This window comes from Scyliorhinus canicula, chromosome 23, assembly GCF_902713615.1.
Source record: "Scyliorhinus canicula chromosome 23, sScyCan1.1, whole genome shotgun sequence".
Classification (NCBI taxonomy): Eukaryota; Metazoa; Chordata; class Chondrichthyes; order Carcharhiniformes; family Scyliorhinidae; genus Scyliorhinus; species Scyliorhinus canicula.
This window is the reverse complement of record NC_052168.1, coordinates 744,194-762,179: the sequence shown is the minus strand read 5'-3', so window position 1 is coordinate 762,179 and position 17,986 is coordinate 744,194. Positions and strand designations below refer to the sequence as shown.

General features: G+C 45.1%; 1 long non-coding RNA gene across 1 annotated transcript; it reads left to right on the top strand.

Moving 5' to 3' along the window:
• The first annotated feature begins 1,213 nt into the window (after positions 1–1,213).
• On the top strand, positions 1,214–13,821 carry LOC119956646. The gene is made up of 3 exons (XR_005458658.1): positions 1,214–1,281; positions 12,782–12,852; positions 13,586–13,821. It is a non-coding gene; the product is annotated as an uncharacterized LOC119956646 (long non-coding RNA).
• The last annotated feature ends 4,165 nt before the right edge of the window (positions 13,822–17,986 follow it).

Genomic DNA, 17,986 nt, shown 5'->3' with positions numbered 1-17,986 from the left:
CATTTCGATTGTACCCATCCCCTGCAGTTTCCTTCCCCATCCTATACATCCTAAATCTTTCCGAATATCATCATAATTGCCTTTCCCCCAGCTATAATTCTTGCCTTGCGGTATATACCTATCCCTGCCCATTGCTAAAGTAAACATAACCGAATTGTGATCACTGTCACCAAAGTGCTCACCTACATCTAAATCTAACACCTGGCTGGGTTCATTACCCAGTACCAAATTTGTTCTTATAAGAACACAAGAATTAGGAGCAGGAGTAGGCCATCTGGCCCCTCGAGCCTGCTCCGCCATTCAATGAGATCATGGCTGATCTTTTGTGGACTCAGCTCCACTTTCCGGCCCGAACACCATAACCCTTAATCCTTTTTTTCTTCAAAAAACTATCTATCTTTACCTTAATCTAGGACAAAAGTTCGGGACAACATCGTAGGCCGAAGGGCCTGTTCTGTGCTGTATTTTTCTATGTTCTATGTTCGCTGTTAAGACTGTCACTAATTCAAAGCAAAATATCCCGTAACATTAAATGTCTGGATATTTCAGAGTAAGATCAGAAATAAAATTATTTTATATTTGTTCATGGGACATGGGCATTGCTGGCTGTGCCAGCATTTATTGCCCATTCCTAATTACCCTTGAGGGGCAGTTAATAATCAACCACATTGCTGTGGGTCTGGAGTCACATGTAGGCCAGACCAGGTAAGGACAGCAGATTTATTTCCCTAAAGAGCATTAGTGAACCAGATGGGTTTTTACAACAATTGATTCATGGTCATATGATTTTTAATTCCAAATTTTTAATTGAATTTAAATTTCACCATCTGTAGTAGAGGGATTTGAACCTGGGTCCCCAGAGAATTATACTGAATTTTGTGTTGACTAGTCCAGTGACAATACCACTATACCACACCTACCCATTGCACAGGCTTGATTCAGAAATTGAGTAACTCTCTAAGTTGAGAGAAATTCAAAGATCCCAATTGAGGGAAAGGCCAATTAACCAATTGGGAAGCTGCAAATGTCCCAATGATTGGGGGGGGGGGGGGGGTCTCTTCAAATACTTTTCTAATTCAAATTGGATCCAACAGGGGATCAGCCAATCAGAGGCATTCTGGCCACCAGGTAGGCGGGGCAAGGGTGACAGGTTTCCCCAATATAATCTCCTTCCAGTCAGGAAGGAGAGTAGAGCAAGTTGTTTTCTCTGGTTGTTGCACAAAGTTTCTGGTCTGCTTTCTCCATGAGCTGTGACTGCCAGGACACAGGGTCAATCTACAGGTGAGCCTTTCTGCTTGTCTTGGGAAATGTGAGTTGATGTTCTTCTGGTGTAGGGGTGACATTTTCTGCCTTGTTGGAAGGTTTTATCCTCCTCTCAAGTATGGATTCTGCATTGGACTTGAACTTTTCAAAGTTATTTGAATTAAATTATTCTGGTGGGTAGGGTAGGGCATGTCATATGCTTTTTGTTAGTGACAATTATACCTGCTCTGGATCAGATTGTTTCCCTGTTCAATGTTGGACTTGATCTTCTGCAGATGCTTTTTGTTTCAATTTTTATCTGGATTTAAATAGTTTTATACACAAGCACAGAACAAAAATTATTGTAAATATAGAAACAAACAAGACCTGCAGTTTTGATACTGGATTAATCCAAAAACAGATTAAGGGGGAAAGGAGGATAAGGCCATCTAAGTACAAAAGGATAACTGTTCAGGCCACACTTTATGTATTGCAGGATTGAGGCTCTCAACATGGCCCATGGTAAACCCAACAGCAACCAAGACAGATAAGATAGGGGTCCCCAGACTTTATGGAATGAATCACAGACGTCAGGAATTACAGAAGTATTTATGCCAGTTTTGTATTGAAGGATATTTGTTGCTGATCTAGGAACTGATGATTTTCTTGTGAGCTGAGGTTAGAATATTGTACAACCTTTTCTCAGCACCAGTAATTCTTCCATTTGGGGGACCCAGAATTAGGAACAATCTGCGCAGGTTAGGTGGTTTGACCATGTTAAATTGCCCCTTGGTGTCAACAGATCTGCAGCTATGGTGGGGCAGTGGGTCTAGATGTGGTGCTCTTTCAGAAGGTCAATACAGACTCAAGAAGCCAAGTGGCCTACTTCTGTACTAGGGATGATGTTCTTGGGCTCTGTGGTCTAGTTAAGGAACTACACTAGACCAACAGGATTGAACCTTGAGCACTCGTCCACATGAAGTATATATGATTACCGGGCACATAGTGATATAGCAGGATCAAACCTGTGTCTAATAAGTGTGATTATGCAAGTGGTGTAGTTATGGGCCAGGATTTTAGAACACAAGTGTATCTGAGTTTACCTGACCCATACCTTTTTAATTGATTTGTGGTTATGGGGAACATTTATGAAACCAGTTAACACAGTAAACATAACTATCAACACCAATCCTCCCCACAGTTACAATATTCTACAAGTCACCCATAATTTTTTTTTCTTGCAACATCCATAAGACAAAACACCCTTGACACCGATCTGGTTTAAATTCTCTACTGACAACAGTTTTCACTTTGAAATCACTCCAATGATCTGGAGACGGACTTTAGATTGCAGAGAGATCCTTGTACAGCTGCTTGCTTTTCCTGCAGTTATTCAGCTCTCAAAACAAAACTCTACACACCCTGTACCAGACAGCCCAGTTCCATCCACACTGACATCACTGCAGCTATTGAAAAACACCCATTTCTTAAAGGTACACTCGCATGACACCTCTCCCAAGAAAAAGAAATAAACCATCAATTTCAAGATGGTTTCATTTTTCACCTTTCCACTTTCCTTTAAGAAATATGGACAGTGAATATATGTTTCTTTCTAACAAGCACACAAACATTTATAATATAGTCCATTTTAATTCTTCCTCCAACTCATTCAGGCATGGTAGCTGCTCTATCCTCTTATTTCTAGCCTCACTGGCACGTGGCACAGGGAGCAATCCTGAGATTACAACCCTAGAGATCCTGCTTTTTAGCTTGCAGCCCAACTCCCTGAACTCCTTCTGCAGGACCTCGTCACTCTTCCTGACTATGTCGTTAGTACCTATGTGTACTAAGGCCTCTGGCTGTTCACCCTCTCCCTTCAGAATTTCATTCAGAGACATGAGGCATAAAAGTTGCTGATTAACTACTTGGACTCCACAGAATTCTCTTTTGCATTGGGGGAATAGTCAAGATGCAGTCTTGTCTTGTTAAGGAATTGGAGAGAGCAGAACTCAGTTGATCTTCCATCTAGTAGGCAGACTGCTCTCCATTGAGGGCATTAGGATTATCACATTCTGCAGGTGAGAAGTCAGTTGATGTAGCCTCGTGGTCAGGACACCCAGACACTCTTCTGCCCCTAAAAACAAACAGCAGCAATTTGTCTACATGCTGTCTCCCACACTCCAGCCCCGATGCCATGAGAGGAGGGGGGGGGGGGCGGCAGCAGAGGCAGACTTGTAGCTTCCACCAATAGTTCTATAGCTGACACAAACCGGTGGTGGGGGGGGGGGGGGGGGGAGGGGGTTGGAAAGGGATAGCTCGGCATTTCACTTCTCTGGAACCAAGAGTTCTCAGACATGATACCATTGTTCGCATTGCTACCTTGTGTACAACACCTGAATCTATTTAACATAGTCCTTATCCAGTTCAATTCTATAACGCTGCACCAGATATTTCCACTCAATCCAATCAAAGGCTTTCTCCTGTGTCCAAGGCAATCACCAGTCCATCCAGTGCCTGCTTCTGGAAAGACTGAATCATGATCTCCAAACATTGTTACTGTGGAATCTACCTTTAATTAACCCAGTCTGGTCCTCCTGAATGTGTCTCGCCAGTTCCTTTTTTACTATAATAATTTTAAATTGACATTCAAAATAGATTGCACATTCCTCTGGATCTTTAAAATATGATATTGGTGGCAACAACTCTGCCTCAAAGGAGTGGTAGTACATATCCACCCTACCAATGACTCTTGGTAATATAGGAGCTAGAGGAGGCCATTCATTATGATTAGAGCTGATCATCCAACTCCATAGTCTAATATTGCCTCCTCCCCCACCCCATATCATTTGATCTCCTTTGCATAATCTAACTGCTTCTTGAAAGCATACAATCTTTTGGCCGAAGCTACTTCCTGTGGTAATGAATTACACAAGCCAGCCACTCTGGTGAAGAAATTTCTCCTCCGCTGTCCTAAATAATCTATCCTGTATCCTCCCACTGTGACCCCCTCGTTCTGGACACCCTCACCATCAGGAACATCCTTCCTGCATCTACCCTGTCCAGTCTGGTTAGAATTTTATAGGTTTCGATTAAATCTCCCCCTCATTCATCTGAACTCCAGCTGAATACAATCCTAACCCATTCAATCTCGTACGTCAGTCCTGCCATCCCAGGAATCAGTCTGGTAAACCTTAGCTGCACTCTTTAGAACAAGAACATCCTTCCTCAGATAAGATGCCCAAAACTGCACTGAACATTCCAAGTGTGGCCTTGTTCTGTAGGCCAGTATACCAATTAGCCTTTGCTGCCTGCTGTACCTGCATGCTTGCCCTCAGCGACTGGTGTACGAGGACACACCCAGGTCTCGCTGCACAGTCCCTCGACTAATTTATGGCCATTAAGACAATAGTCTGCCTTCCTGTTTTTCACTACCAGTTGGATAATTTCTCATTTATCTAGATATTAGGTGCTTAAACTTACCCCCAGGTTCTAGCGGCCTTCATTTCTGGGAGTGGGGCAGCTGGAGTGCAGCTTGGAAATCAGGTAGGTGCTTAAGTGTTTTATTCTTACCTGTATTGAAGTTGGGCGGTAATCAGTTAAGCTAAAGTGTAAAAATTGCAGGAGATCCTAGACCTTGTTGTGCTCCTCGCCTCAATGTGGGAGTTCAGGGACGTGGCCAATGCCCCTGACATCTTCACGTGCGGGAAGTGTGTCCAGCTGCAGCTCCTGTTAGACCGCATGACGGCTCTGGAGTTGCAGATGGACTCACTTTGGAGCATCCGTGATGCTGAGGAGGTCGTGGATAGCACGGTTCAGTGAGTTCATCACACCGCAGATTAGGATTAGTGAGGGACACAGGGATGGGTGACCAAAAGGCAGTGAAAGAGCAAGAAGGCGGTGCAGGTGTCCCCTGTGGTCATCTCCCTCCAAAACAGGTATACCGTTTTGGATACGGCTGGGGGAGATGACTCACCAGGGGAAGGCAGTAATAGCCAGGCTCATGGCACTGTGGCTGGCACTGCTGCACAAAAGGGCGGGGAAAAAGACTGGCAGGGCTATAGTCATATGGGATTCAATTGTAAGGGGAGTAGACAGGCGTTTCTGTGGTCGAAAATGAGACTCCTGAATGGTATGTTGCCGCACGGGTCAGGGATATCTCACATCGGCTGCAGGACATACTGAAGGGGGAGGGTGAACAGCCAGTTGTCGTGGTGCATATAGGCACCAACGATATAGGTAAAAACGGGATGAGGTCCTACAATCAGAATTTGGGGAGTTAGGAGAAGTTTTAAAAAGTAGGACCTCAAACGTAATAATCTCAGGATTGCTACCAGTGCCACGAAAGTCAGAGTAGAAATTCAAGAATAGTCAGAATGAATACATGGGTTGAGAGATGGTGCAGGAGGGAGGGGTTCAGATTTTTGGGACATTGTAACCGGTTCTGGGGGCGGTGGGACCATTACAAACCGGATGGTCTACACCTGGGCAGGACTGGAACCAATGTCCTAGGGGGTGCTTTTGCTAACACTGTTGGGGAGGTTTTAAACTTAATGTGGCAGGGGGATGGGAACCAGATTAGGAAGTTGGAGGTCAGTAAAGAGGCAGCAACTAAAGCCAGTAAGGTACTAGATGATAAACTCAATGTGACTAAGGGGAAGAGTAGGCAGGGAAGAGATGAACGCAAAGGGACAGGTGGTCTGAGTTACATTTGTTTTAATGCGAGAAGTGTGGCAGGTGAACTTGGGGCTTGGATTAGTTCCTGGGAATATGAGGTTATTGGTATTACTGAGACTTGGTTAACGGAAGGGCAAGACTGGCAACTGAATATCCCAGGGTATAGATGCTTCAGGAGGGAGGTAAAAGGGGTGGAGGAGTTGCATTACTGGTCAGAGATGATATCACAGCTGTGATTTATGGAGGATTCGAGCACTGAGGCAATATGGTTAGAGCTAAGAAATAGGAAGGGCGCAGTAACATTGTTGAGACTTTACCGCAGGCCTCACAAAAGCGAGTGTGAAGTAGAGGTTCAAATATGTAGATAGACTATAGAAAAATGTAGGAGCAATAGGGTGGTTGTGATGGGAGATTTTAACTTCCCCAACATTGAATGGGACTCGTGTAGTGTTGGAGGTGTAGATGGAGTAGAATTTGTAAGGAGCATCCAGGAGAGTTTTGTTTTAGAGCAGTATGTAAATAGTCCATCTCGGGAAGGGGTCATACTGTATCTGGTATTGTTGAATGATGGTGGTTGAACTTTCAGTCGGTGATTACTTTGGGAATAGCGATCACAATTCTGTAAGTTTTTTTTTAGAATACTCATGGACAAAGATGAGTGGTCCTAAAGGAAGAGTGCTAAATTGGGGCAAGGCCAACTATAACAAAATTCGGCAGGAGCTCGAATGTGGATTGGGAGCAGCAGTTCAAGGGTAAATCTACACATGAAATGTGCGAGTCTTAAGGAAAGGTTGATTGGAGTGCAGGACAGACGTGTCTCTGTGAAAATGAGGGATAGAAATGGCAAGATTAGGGAACCATGGATGACTGGTGGAATTGTGAGACTAGCTAACATGAAAAAGGAACACAGTAAGAAGTCTTGCAACACCAGGTTAAAGTCCAACAGGTTTGTTTCAAACACGAGCTTTCGGAGCGCAGCTCCTTCCTCAGGTCACATCATGAAAAAGGAAGCATACATAAGATCTCGGCGACGTAAAACTGATAAAGCTTTGGAGGAATTTCGGGAAAGTAGGACAAATCTCAAAAAGCACAATAAAGAGGGCTAAAAGGGTCATAGAATATCTTTGGCTAACAGGGTTAAGGAAAATCCCAAAGCCTTTTATTCATATATAAGCAGCAAGAGGGTAACGAGAGAGAGGATTGGCCCACTCAAAGACAAAAGAGGGAACTTGTGCGTGGAGTCAGAGGAAATGGGTGAAATTCTTAATGAGTACTTTGGATCAGTATTCACCAAGGAGGGATATGATAGATGTTGAGGCTAGGGACAGATGTTTAAATACTCTAGGTCAAGTCGACATAAGGAAGGGGGAGGTTTTGGGTATTCTAAAAGGCATTAAGGTGGGCAGGTGCACAGGTCCGGATGGGATCTATCCCAGGTTACTGAGGGACGAAATAGCTGGGGCCTTTAACAGATATCTTTGCAGCATCCTTCAGCATGGGTGAGGTCCCGGAGGACTGGAGAATTGCTAATGTTGTCCCTTTAAGAAGGGTAGCAGGGATAATCCAGGGAATTATAGACCTGTGAGCTTGACGTCAGTGGTAGGCAAACTGTTGGAAAAGATACTGAGGGATAGGGTCTATTCACATTTGGAAGAAAATAGACTTGTCAGTGATAGACAGCATGGTTTTGTGCAGGGAAGGTCATCTCTTACAAATCTAATAGAATTATTTGAGGAAGTGACAAAGTTAATTGAGGGAAGGGCTGTAGATGCCATGTACCTGGGCTTCAGTTAGATGTTTGATAAAGTTTCCCATGGCAGGTTGATGGAAAAAGTGAAGTTGTATGGGGTTCAGGGTGTACTAGCTAGATGGATAAAGAACTGGCTGGGCAACAGAAGACAGTAGTGGTGGAAGGGAGTGTCTCAAAATGGAGAAAGGCGACTAGCGGTGTTCCACAGGGATCCGTGCTCGGACCACTGTTTGTGATATACATAAATGATCTGGAGGAAGGTATATGTGGTCTGATTAGCAAGTTTGCAGATGATACTAAGCTTGGTGGAGTTGCAGATAGCGAGGAGGAGTGTCGGAGAATACAGCAAAATATAGATGGATTGGAGAGTTGGGCAGAGAAATGGCAGATTGAGTTCAATCCAGGCAAATGCGAGGTGATGCATTTTGGAAGATCTATTTCAAGAGCGGAATATACGGTCAATGGAAGAGTCCCGGGGGAAAATTCATGTCCAGAGAGATCTGGGAGTTTGGGTCCATTGCACCCTGAAGGTGGCAACGCAGGTTGATAGAGTGGTCAAGAAGGCATACAGCATGTTTCCCTCATCGGACGGGGTATTGAGTACAAGAGTCGGCAGGTCATGTTACAGTTGTATAGGGCTTTGGTTAGGCCACATTTGGAATACTGCGTGCAGTTCTGGTTGCCACATCACCAAAAGGATGAGGGTGCAGAGGAGGTTCACCAGGATGTTGCCTGGTATGGAGGGTGCTAGCTATGAAGAAAGGTTGAGTGGATTAGGATTTTTTTCATTGGAAAGACTGAGGTTGAGGGGGAACCTGATTGAGGTCTACAAAATTGAGGTGTGGATAGCAACACGCTTTTTCCAAGAGTGGAGGTGTCAATTACAAGGGGTCATAATTTCGAGGTGAGGGAGGGTGGTGGGTGCCTGGAATGCTTTGCCAGCGGAGGTGGTAGAGGTGGGCACAATAGCATCATTTAAGATGCATCTAGACATATGAACGGGCGGGGAACAAGAGGGAAGTAGATCCTTGGAAAATAGGCGACAGGTTTAGATAAAGGATCTGGATCGGCGCAGGCTGGAAGGGTCGAAGGGCCTGTTCCTGTGCTGTAATTTTCTTTGTTCTCTTGTTCTATTATACACTTGTAGATGGAACAGGTTCTACTGGATGAGATTGGGATTGAGTTGGGCTGGGTGTTTTTTTGGGGGGTTTGGGTGGGGGAATTGTGGCAGTGAGGCTCTACTGAGTCAAGTCTACCTCCATTCACTAGGCACTGCCTGATTCAGATTTTAAAATGGTTTGTGTGGCACATCTGTTTTTAAAAAAAACATTGCATTGAAAGCATTTTAAATATACATAATCGCAAAGACAAAAAGTCATCCTTGCACCACATCTCTCTCTTTATCTTCCCCACCCCATTGATGACTCAACATTACTTTCAAGAAGGCAAACCCCTCTGCCACCCCTCAAATGGCAAGACTTTTTTTTTCAAATGCAGGAACTCCACCAGACCCCTTGCCCTGGCCTTTGATGGTTTCAGTCCTGCCAACACCACATCTCCAGGCTATCGGCGAGGGGAAGGCCAGCATGTCATCCTCCTGACCCACCTGTACACGTCTGACACTCCAAATATCACTACCTCTACCCTCAATCTTTGATATTACATCCAAAACCCGCTCAACCTGACTCGCCCAAAACATGCAAGTGGATGTCGCCCTCCACAGAGCTTTCCTCCTGCCACTTGTTCCTGAGCTCCTCCACAGGAACACACTTCACTTCATCAGCTCCCCATATGTGTGCAGCCCTGCCTCCTCCAATTCCATCCTTGGATAGAAGCTTATCCTGCAGTGCTTGGAAGAACAGCATATCCTTGCTCATCCAGTCCCTAACCTGCAGCTACCTATATCTGTTCTCCTTTGGTAACTAGTACATCTCCTCAAGCCCTTCCAGGTCTACAAACTTTTTTTTCTCCTACTTAATAAATCCCTGAAGTACGATGTACCCACCTTCTGCCATCCCCAGAAACTTTTATCCAATCCCACCGGCACATTGTTCTGTAAATCGGCACCCACAGTGGCATGCTTCCAATCCAAAGTGCTGTCGGCACTTGTTCCAAACCTTAGTGTTGATACCACCACTGGACTTGTGGTGTACTGAACCAGCAAGAACACAAGGGGTGCCAACACGTATCTTCAAGCTCATCTCCTTGCACGTGGCTGCCTCCATCCGCCCCAAACTGACTGCTCCTCCACCGTCCATTTATTGGCCAATGTAATGTTTGCTGCCCAGTAGGAATTCAACAGACTCGGCAATGACCAGCACCTCCATTCAACCTCCGCACATCTCGCTATCTTCACCAGGGGCTTCTGCACCACCACCAGCCCCCGGAATCCGCCATGCCAAAACCATCTACACCTCCTTTTGTCCTTATCCAGGTCCATCCCAAATGTCTGCCCTGCCCTCTCCCAATAAACTCTCTGCACCACCAGCATATTTGCTAGCCTGACCACTTCCACCACTAAGGCCCCCATTTGTATCTGCCCTGCCCCTCCCTCTTTCTCCACCCCAAAACAATGCCTTCACTGGAGGAATCCCAACCATGACTCTCATTTTTTAAATAAATAAAAAATTCCCCCTCCCCCTCAACCATTGTAGAATTTCAACCAAGCCAACATATGAAAATAGAAGTAAACATTATCGAGACATCTGAGACCAAAACATGAACTATCCCTCAATCAACTCTTCCCCAAACCATGTTCCTCAATAAAACTGCGTTCCTCTTTGGGCATCATAACAATAATATTCCTTATCCAAAAACAGCACCCCCCCCCCCCCCCCCCCCCTCCAAACTGGACCATATTTCATAGGTGCCACCTTGGCCTGATTAAGGCCAGTTTGCCCATTGGCCACATCAGCACCAATGTCTTGGCATATTCTAATTTGCTGGCCCTCCCAACTGTAGTTTCATTATCCTCTCCCACCTCAAAATTTGGTCCTTCGCCTGGGATCAGTGCTCGCTGCCCTCGGTGGCTCCCTTGTTCTCTGCCTTTGTCTTAACATTTGTGTCCAGTCCACCTAGTGGAGTGGTGCAACAACAATCTCTTTCAATGCCATCAAAACTAAAGAGCTGATCATTGACTTCAGGAAGCAAGTGCTGTACACAACCTGTCAGCATCAATGGGGCTGACGTGGAGATGGTTGGCAGTTTCAAATTCCTAGGGGTACCCATCACCAACAATCGGTCCTGGTCCACCCACGTCAAAGCTACCACCAAGAAAGCACAACAGCGCCTATACTTCCTCAGAAAACAAAGGAAATTTGGAATGTCCACATTAACTTTTACCAACTTTTGCAGATGCACCACAGAAAGCATCCTATCTGGCTGCATCACAGCCTTGTATGGCAACTGTTCGGCCCAAGACTGCAAGACACATCAGTCGTGAACGCTACCTCTCATCCATTGACTCCAGTTACACCTCCCACTTCCTGGGGAAAGCAATCACAATAATCAAAGACCCCTCCCACCCAGGTTATTCTCTCTTCCAACTTCTTCCATCGGGCAGGAGATACAAAAATCTTAGAACACACTCTAACAGCTTCTTCACCACTGTTACCAGACGCCGAAACAACTCTTATAGACTGACCTGATTAATACTACACTGCTGTATGCTTCACCAGATGCCAGTGTCTATGTATTTACCTTGTGTTTCCCTATTATGTATTTTCTTTTCTCTTCGTACTAAATGATCTGTTTAATCTGCTCGCCAACAAAAAAAAAACTTTTCATTGTACCTCAGTACACGTGGTGATAAGCAAATCCAATCCACCTCCTGGGGTCTTTTCAAAGGCCCCATCATCCACCAACATCTGGGATGTAGGCTGTGGCACTCATTCCCTCCAGCTTATTTCCAGCTGCCTGGATCGACTTGATTGTCCACATTTACTTTCAGCTCCTTGCACACTGCCCAGCATTGTCACGTCTACCTCAATCTGCAGTTGAGTCACTGGTCCATGACTGCCCTTTTGTGCTTCTCCAACCCCTCTATGGCCCCACGAAGAGGGGGCTAATACTCGCTCCCTAACCTTTTGCCAATGCTGATGATGCTCCCCATTAACTGCTTCACTCAATCGGCTCAAGTATGCTGCAACATTCTCCGTGCCTTTTGTAACCGTGCTGCGCAGACCCTCCAGTGCCATTGCCTTCCCAACTTCTTCTTCTGTTGGGTACAGTAACCTGACATCCCGCTGGAGGAGAATTTAGAGCATTTCCAACCAAAAGAGCCCATTAATCGGGTTCAAGGATCAAAACCTTCAAGTACGAGCTACCCTTGACCATGGCTGTCACTGAAGTCTACTTGCACGAGATATATGACTTAAATCATCATTGAGTTGTTGCAGATGGGGTGGGGCCCTGTCTTTGATAGCACAGCTGCGCTTGGGGAATTCCCACCCTGCCAATGCAATGCCCAGTAGCAGATGATAGCTGCTTGCAGTAAGTTAATTCATCTGATAGCCTTGGCTCTGCACAGCAGGATATCAAAGCCCATTTGCAAGAGCCGAGGTGTCTTTATGGAGGCAATACTGGCACAAGATGTTTCTTGTAATAAGGGGAATCTTGTCTCTAGCAGCCTGACTCCGCACGGTTCAGTCTGTAGTCCATCTTGGGAGGGGGAGGGGGGGGGGGGGGGAAGAGAGAGAGAGAAACTGGTGATGAGCCCTGCCATGTCTGTCTTGTTGCTAAACCAGTGTCTTAACATATGATGAACAAATGACTGCAAGTCTGTTTCTTTAAATCAATATTCATTCGCGTCATTCAACCTTGTTACACAATCACACTCTCTACATAAATCACACTTCAGAGTAATTTCATACAAGACCTTAACTTGAATTTCAAAATGACTAAAAGTACCAGACAGATTGGCCTTGTGTATCCTGAATCTTGCTGTCCTCAATGTTCAGTCCTATGTCTGGTCTCTTTCTCAATCCTGTATTATCCCAGATGTATGTTCATTATGTGTCAGCGGCGTGGTCTTTATCCTGATGGCTGACTAACTCCTCAGTTGTTATCCTGGACTTTCATGTTGCTGTATGATGTTGTCATTTTATCTCTTTACAGGGAAGTAGTGATGTCCTGCACCATTGGATGCCACTCGTAGAGCCACTGCTCTTGACTGCATAACCACTCCAGTATGTTTGCCTACCATCACAGAGGCCCCATCTTTGATAACTCTTGCATGTTTAGCCTAATCAATTTGAATTATTATAAGTTTTCAACATGTGAAAAATAGCCTTTTGCAGTTTGTGTGCGCAACTATTTACAAAGGAGAAAGTCCTTGGATATCTCCACCTTGCATATGTGAGCAGCTTTGTCCAGTGATTCATCCTGTCAGTGCATCAAATCCACCTGTTTTGTATTCTTGCTATTATCTGATCACTAATGCTGTGGCCATCTCATTGATTCTGTATCTCACTGTTATCTGGCAATAAAATTATAAATTTGCTTGCAGCCCTTCTTCCCTAGTATGATGCCCATAGCTGCTGGCCATATCATCTCCTCCTCTATACTGTTTGGCTTCCCTGACAGAGTCCAGCTACCTAATATAAGGCCTCCACTGCCTTTGCCTTACCACTGCCTGTACTCCATCATGTTCTTGCTACTATGAATTTTTTGACATTTCTTTCAAGAAATGTGATTGGTCTGGATTTGTATTCTCCATGAACATTAGCAGATTTTAAGCTTTCATTTGACGGCTTCATAACCGCACACAATGGCAATGGTTTGTTTTCCTTGTCTGTACAGGTAAATTCTAGTTCCTATTGATGATTATGATTTTTTTCTACCTTTTTTTCATGTAGTTTTGTTATGCGGAGTTTAATGTGATGCTTCACTGTTTTGACCATCTTTCTGTTTTCTCTTCAGCCACTGATCTATTTTGAGTTCAACACCTGTTGTGAGGGTGAGGCCAGAGTTCACCATCAGAACCCAACATAGTAACTGGCTACTGGCAATTTCTGGGGACGCTGTAGTTCTGATGAACGATCAAGGGAAGCCAGATATAACCAGACAGCAAAATCGATCTGGGAGAAATTACTAACAGCAAATAGGCCAAAACAAATTCAAACTGCAAAAAAGAAAAGGCTGTTGGTTGCCCCCCCCCCCCCAAGGCGAGTCACCCCTTGCTCTCGCTAATCACTGCTCCGCACCTTTTCCCCAAACCTTTACCTATCCCTAACCCAGGGATTTCCCTATTCCCTTTCTTCAACAGGGGAATAATTTTTGCCACCCTCCAATCATGGTTAGGGTCAGTGGGACAAAACTATCCAGCACTCACAGCAAGTGCTCTTTAAACATCCCCCACATTACTGTTGTGCATTTCCCTGAACATCTTTTCCCAATGCATGCTCCTGTCTAATAGAACAAGTACAGCACAGGAACAGGCCCTTTGGCCCTCCAAGCCTGTGCCAACCATCCTGCCCATCTAAACTAAAATTTCCTACACTGAGGAATAGCAGTATGATTTCCCCGCCCAATTAAATACTGTATGTTCCTATCCCCCTCCATGACTATGGTAAGCATCCTCAGGAGGGAATCGCTAACTCTCAATAAAGTGGCTTCTTCTCCTTTCTGGTTTCTGACTTCCACCCATACTGCCACAGTAGACAACCCCTCCTCAACTACCTCCTTTTCTGCAGCTGTGATGCACTCTCTTACAGTGCCACTCTCCCTCCTCTCTTGCCTCCCTTCCTCCGTATTCTTAAAACATCACAACCCTGGAACATCTAACAACTGTTCCTGCCCCTGTGAAACCCATGTCTCTGTAATGGCTACAACATTGTAATTCCAAGTACAGGTTCATCTCCCTTACTCCTAACACTCCCTTATTCCTAACACTTCCTGCATTGAAACAGACACACTTTAACCCATCCCACTGAGTGCAACTCTTTGCCCTATCAACTGTCTATCCTTCCTCATAGACTTGCTGCATATTCAACAGCTATCCTATCCTCTGATTCCCATCCCCCTGCCGAAGAGCTCTAGCAAATGTCCCACCCAGTATGTTGGTACCTGTCCTTCATGTACAGGTCACATCTTCCCCTGAAGGTATCCCAATGATCTACATGTCTGAAACCTTCCCTCTTGGTCTTTTAATGTAACAGGCCTCATGGTCACTCGTGATGACTCCTGGGGTGAGTATATCCTCTGTTTGACAAATGGAAAAAATGTTTAAGATGCTTGTCCGGTTTCCCAAAATGTTGAGGTCTAGTCGGGCATTTTAACACCATGCCAAACTGGGATTATTACAAGTCTTAATGGAGTCATTATGTAGGATGGCTTTCAACTGTCTTGTCTCAAAGAACATCGAGCTAAGCTTGAAACGGAGGTAATTTATTTATACTATAAATAGAATTAAGTTGCTTGCTAAGATATAAAATAACCAATTTACTAAAATTATGTTTCTAACTGCAGAGCTGTTGAAAACATGACTAATCTCTACCTTGTCCAATGCATCACTTGTGGGTCACAGATTAATTCACTGCAGCTGCATTTCAACTTCAGTCAACTTTTGACACTTGAGCTGCATTGGTACATAACCCTCAAAAAAGAAAATATGCTCTTCCTCATCAAGCCAGTTGATGCCTTGCCATCTTCAGGACGTTCTGGTGATCTTTAAGAAAATGATTATAAGCCTGGGACACTCCATTTGCTCCAACCCAGGACACGGTGTACCTTCGGCAATCTGAAATGCTCTGCCTTTAATATGCAGATTTTTAAAAATGGCAACCAATTCTCGAAGACAATGGGAGGCTCCCTACACTCGTTGTTCTGTTGATAAGGAATCAGTACAGTGTAGGAGGCAGCCACTGATTAAGGTGCCTCAGAATGATGCTCCGCCACTGATGAGTCAGACTTCACTAATTAATGGCTGAAGTTCTCAACATTTTTTGACATTCTTTCATTAATACTAATCCAAACAAGTGCTGCAATCAAGATAAATGGTGGATTATACACTAACTTCCAAGAACACTTTATACAGTGCTGCAAAACAGTGTGAAATGTAAGAAAATGAAAGGCACGGTAGTTAAATGATACAGAATAGACTGACAAACGGATAATTTTGAGCTGCAGTAAAGGGGACCCTTGCTTTTCCTGATTTCCACATTGATGACCTGAACCGTGGTATACAAGGCACAAAGCATTGTGATATATACCAGGAGGATGGTGATAAACATGAAGTGACATGGATTGTTGGAATGCAAATAAATTGGAAAGAAAAGTTAACTTTTGCTTTGAAAAACCTGGTGGCAGAGAGCATAATTGGCCCTGGTATAAATGTGTACATGAGATCAGACATTGATCAATAGCGATATAGGCAGGTTGATGATTTGATCTATTGCATCATGCGCTGATTAATGGCACAGGAAGATGACAGCAATGGCTAATGCTGAAAACATCAGTTAGTCTTAGCTGGAGATTTGTCTCCAGTTCGAGGTGGCACACCATGATGTAAATGTGAACCCCCGTCATCACAGAACTGTCAGAAATGATAAAGTACAATGATACCATCAGCGATTTCAATTATGAAGACAGTAGGGAAGTGACCGAAAGAAGGTAGAAAGGACATTTGATAAGGGGTATTCAAAATTGTGAAGAGCTTGGCTGGAGAGAACACTCCAAAAACACTCAGTCAACCAACCAATCAGGATCACAAATTTGCACAATGCAAAATAAACAAGGGTGTTTTTAACCTATTGGACAAGGCTAAAATGGTAACGTTTCACTCATTTCTCTCCATTTTAGACTCTGAAATGGTTTCTAAAATGAAGCTCTGCTTCAATTTCATGTTGGAACATTCAACAAAAATGTCATCTGTGAATCAAGTGCTAGGGTTCCACAAGTGCTAGGGTTCCACAAGTGCTAGGGTTCCACAAGTGCTAGGTTCCACAAGTGCTAGGGTTCCACAAGTGCTAGGGTTCCACAAGTGCTAGGGTTCCACAAGTGCTAGGGTTCCACAAGTGCTAGGGTTCCACAAGTGCTAGGGTTCCACAAGTGCTAGGGTTCCACAAGTGCTAGGGTTCCACAAGTGCTAGGGTTCCACAAGTGGCTAGGGTTCCACAAGTGCTAGGGTTCCACAAGTGCTATGGTTCCACAAGTGCTAGGGTTCCACAAGTGCTAGGGTTCCACAAGTGCTAGGGTTCCACAAGTGCTAGGGTTCCACAAGTGCTAGGGTTCCACAAGTGCTAGGGTTCCACAAGTGCTAGGGTTCCACAAGTGCTGGTTCCACAAGTGCTAGGGTTCCACAAGTGCTAGGGTTCCACAGTGCTAGGGTTCCACAAGTGCTAGGGTTCCACAAGTGCTAGGTTTCCACAAGTGCTAGGGTTCCACAAGTGCTAGGGTTTCCACAAGTGCTAGGGTTCCACAAGTGCTAGGGTTCCACAAGTGCTAGGGTTCCACAAGTGCTAGGGTTCCACAAGTGCTAGGGTTCCACAAGTGCTAGGTTCCACAAGTGCTAGGGTTCCACAAGTGCTAGGGTTCCACAAGTGCTAGGGTTCCACAAAGTGCTAGGGTTCCACAAGTGCCTAGGGTTCCACAAGTGCTACGGGTTCCACAAGTGCCTAGGGTTCCACAAAGTGCTAGGGTTCCACAAGTGCTAGGGTTTTCCACAAGTGCTAGGGTTCCACAAGTGCTAGGGTTCCACAAGTGCTCGGGGGCCACAAGGTGCTAGGGTTCCACAAGTGCTAGGGTTCCCACAAGTGCTAGGGTTCCACAAGTGCTAGGGTCCACAAGTGCTAGGGTTTCCACAAGTGCTAGGGTTTCCCACAAGTGCTAGGGTTCCACAAAGTGCTAGGGTTCCACAAGTGCTAGGGTTCCACACAGTGCTAGGGTTTCCACAAGTGCTAGGGTTCCACAAGTGCTAGGTTCCACAAGGGCTAGGGTTCCACAAGTGCTAGGGTTCCACAAGTGCTAGGTTCCACAAGTGCTAGGGTTCCACAAGTGCTAGGTTCCACAAGTTGCTAGGGTTCCACAAGTGCTAGGGTTCCACAAGTGTGCTAGTTGTCCACAAGTGCTAGGGTCCACAAGTGCTAGGGTTCAACAAGTGCTAGGGTTCCAACAGTGCTAGGGTTCCACACAGTGCTAGGGGTTCCACAAGTGCTAGGGTTCCATCAAGTGCCTAGGGTTCCACAAGTGCTAGGGTTCCACAAGTGCTAGGGTTCACAAGTGCTAGGGTTCCACAAGTGCTAGGGTTCCACAAGTGGCTAGGGTTCCACAAGTGCTAGGGTTCACAGTGCTAGGTTCCACAAGTGCTAGGGTTCCACAAGT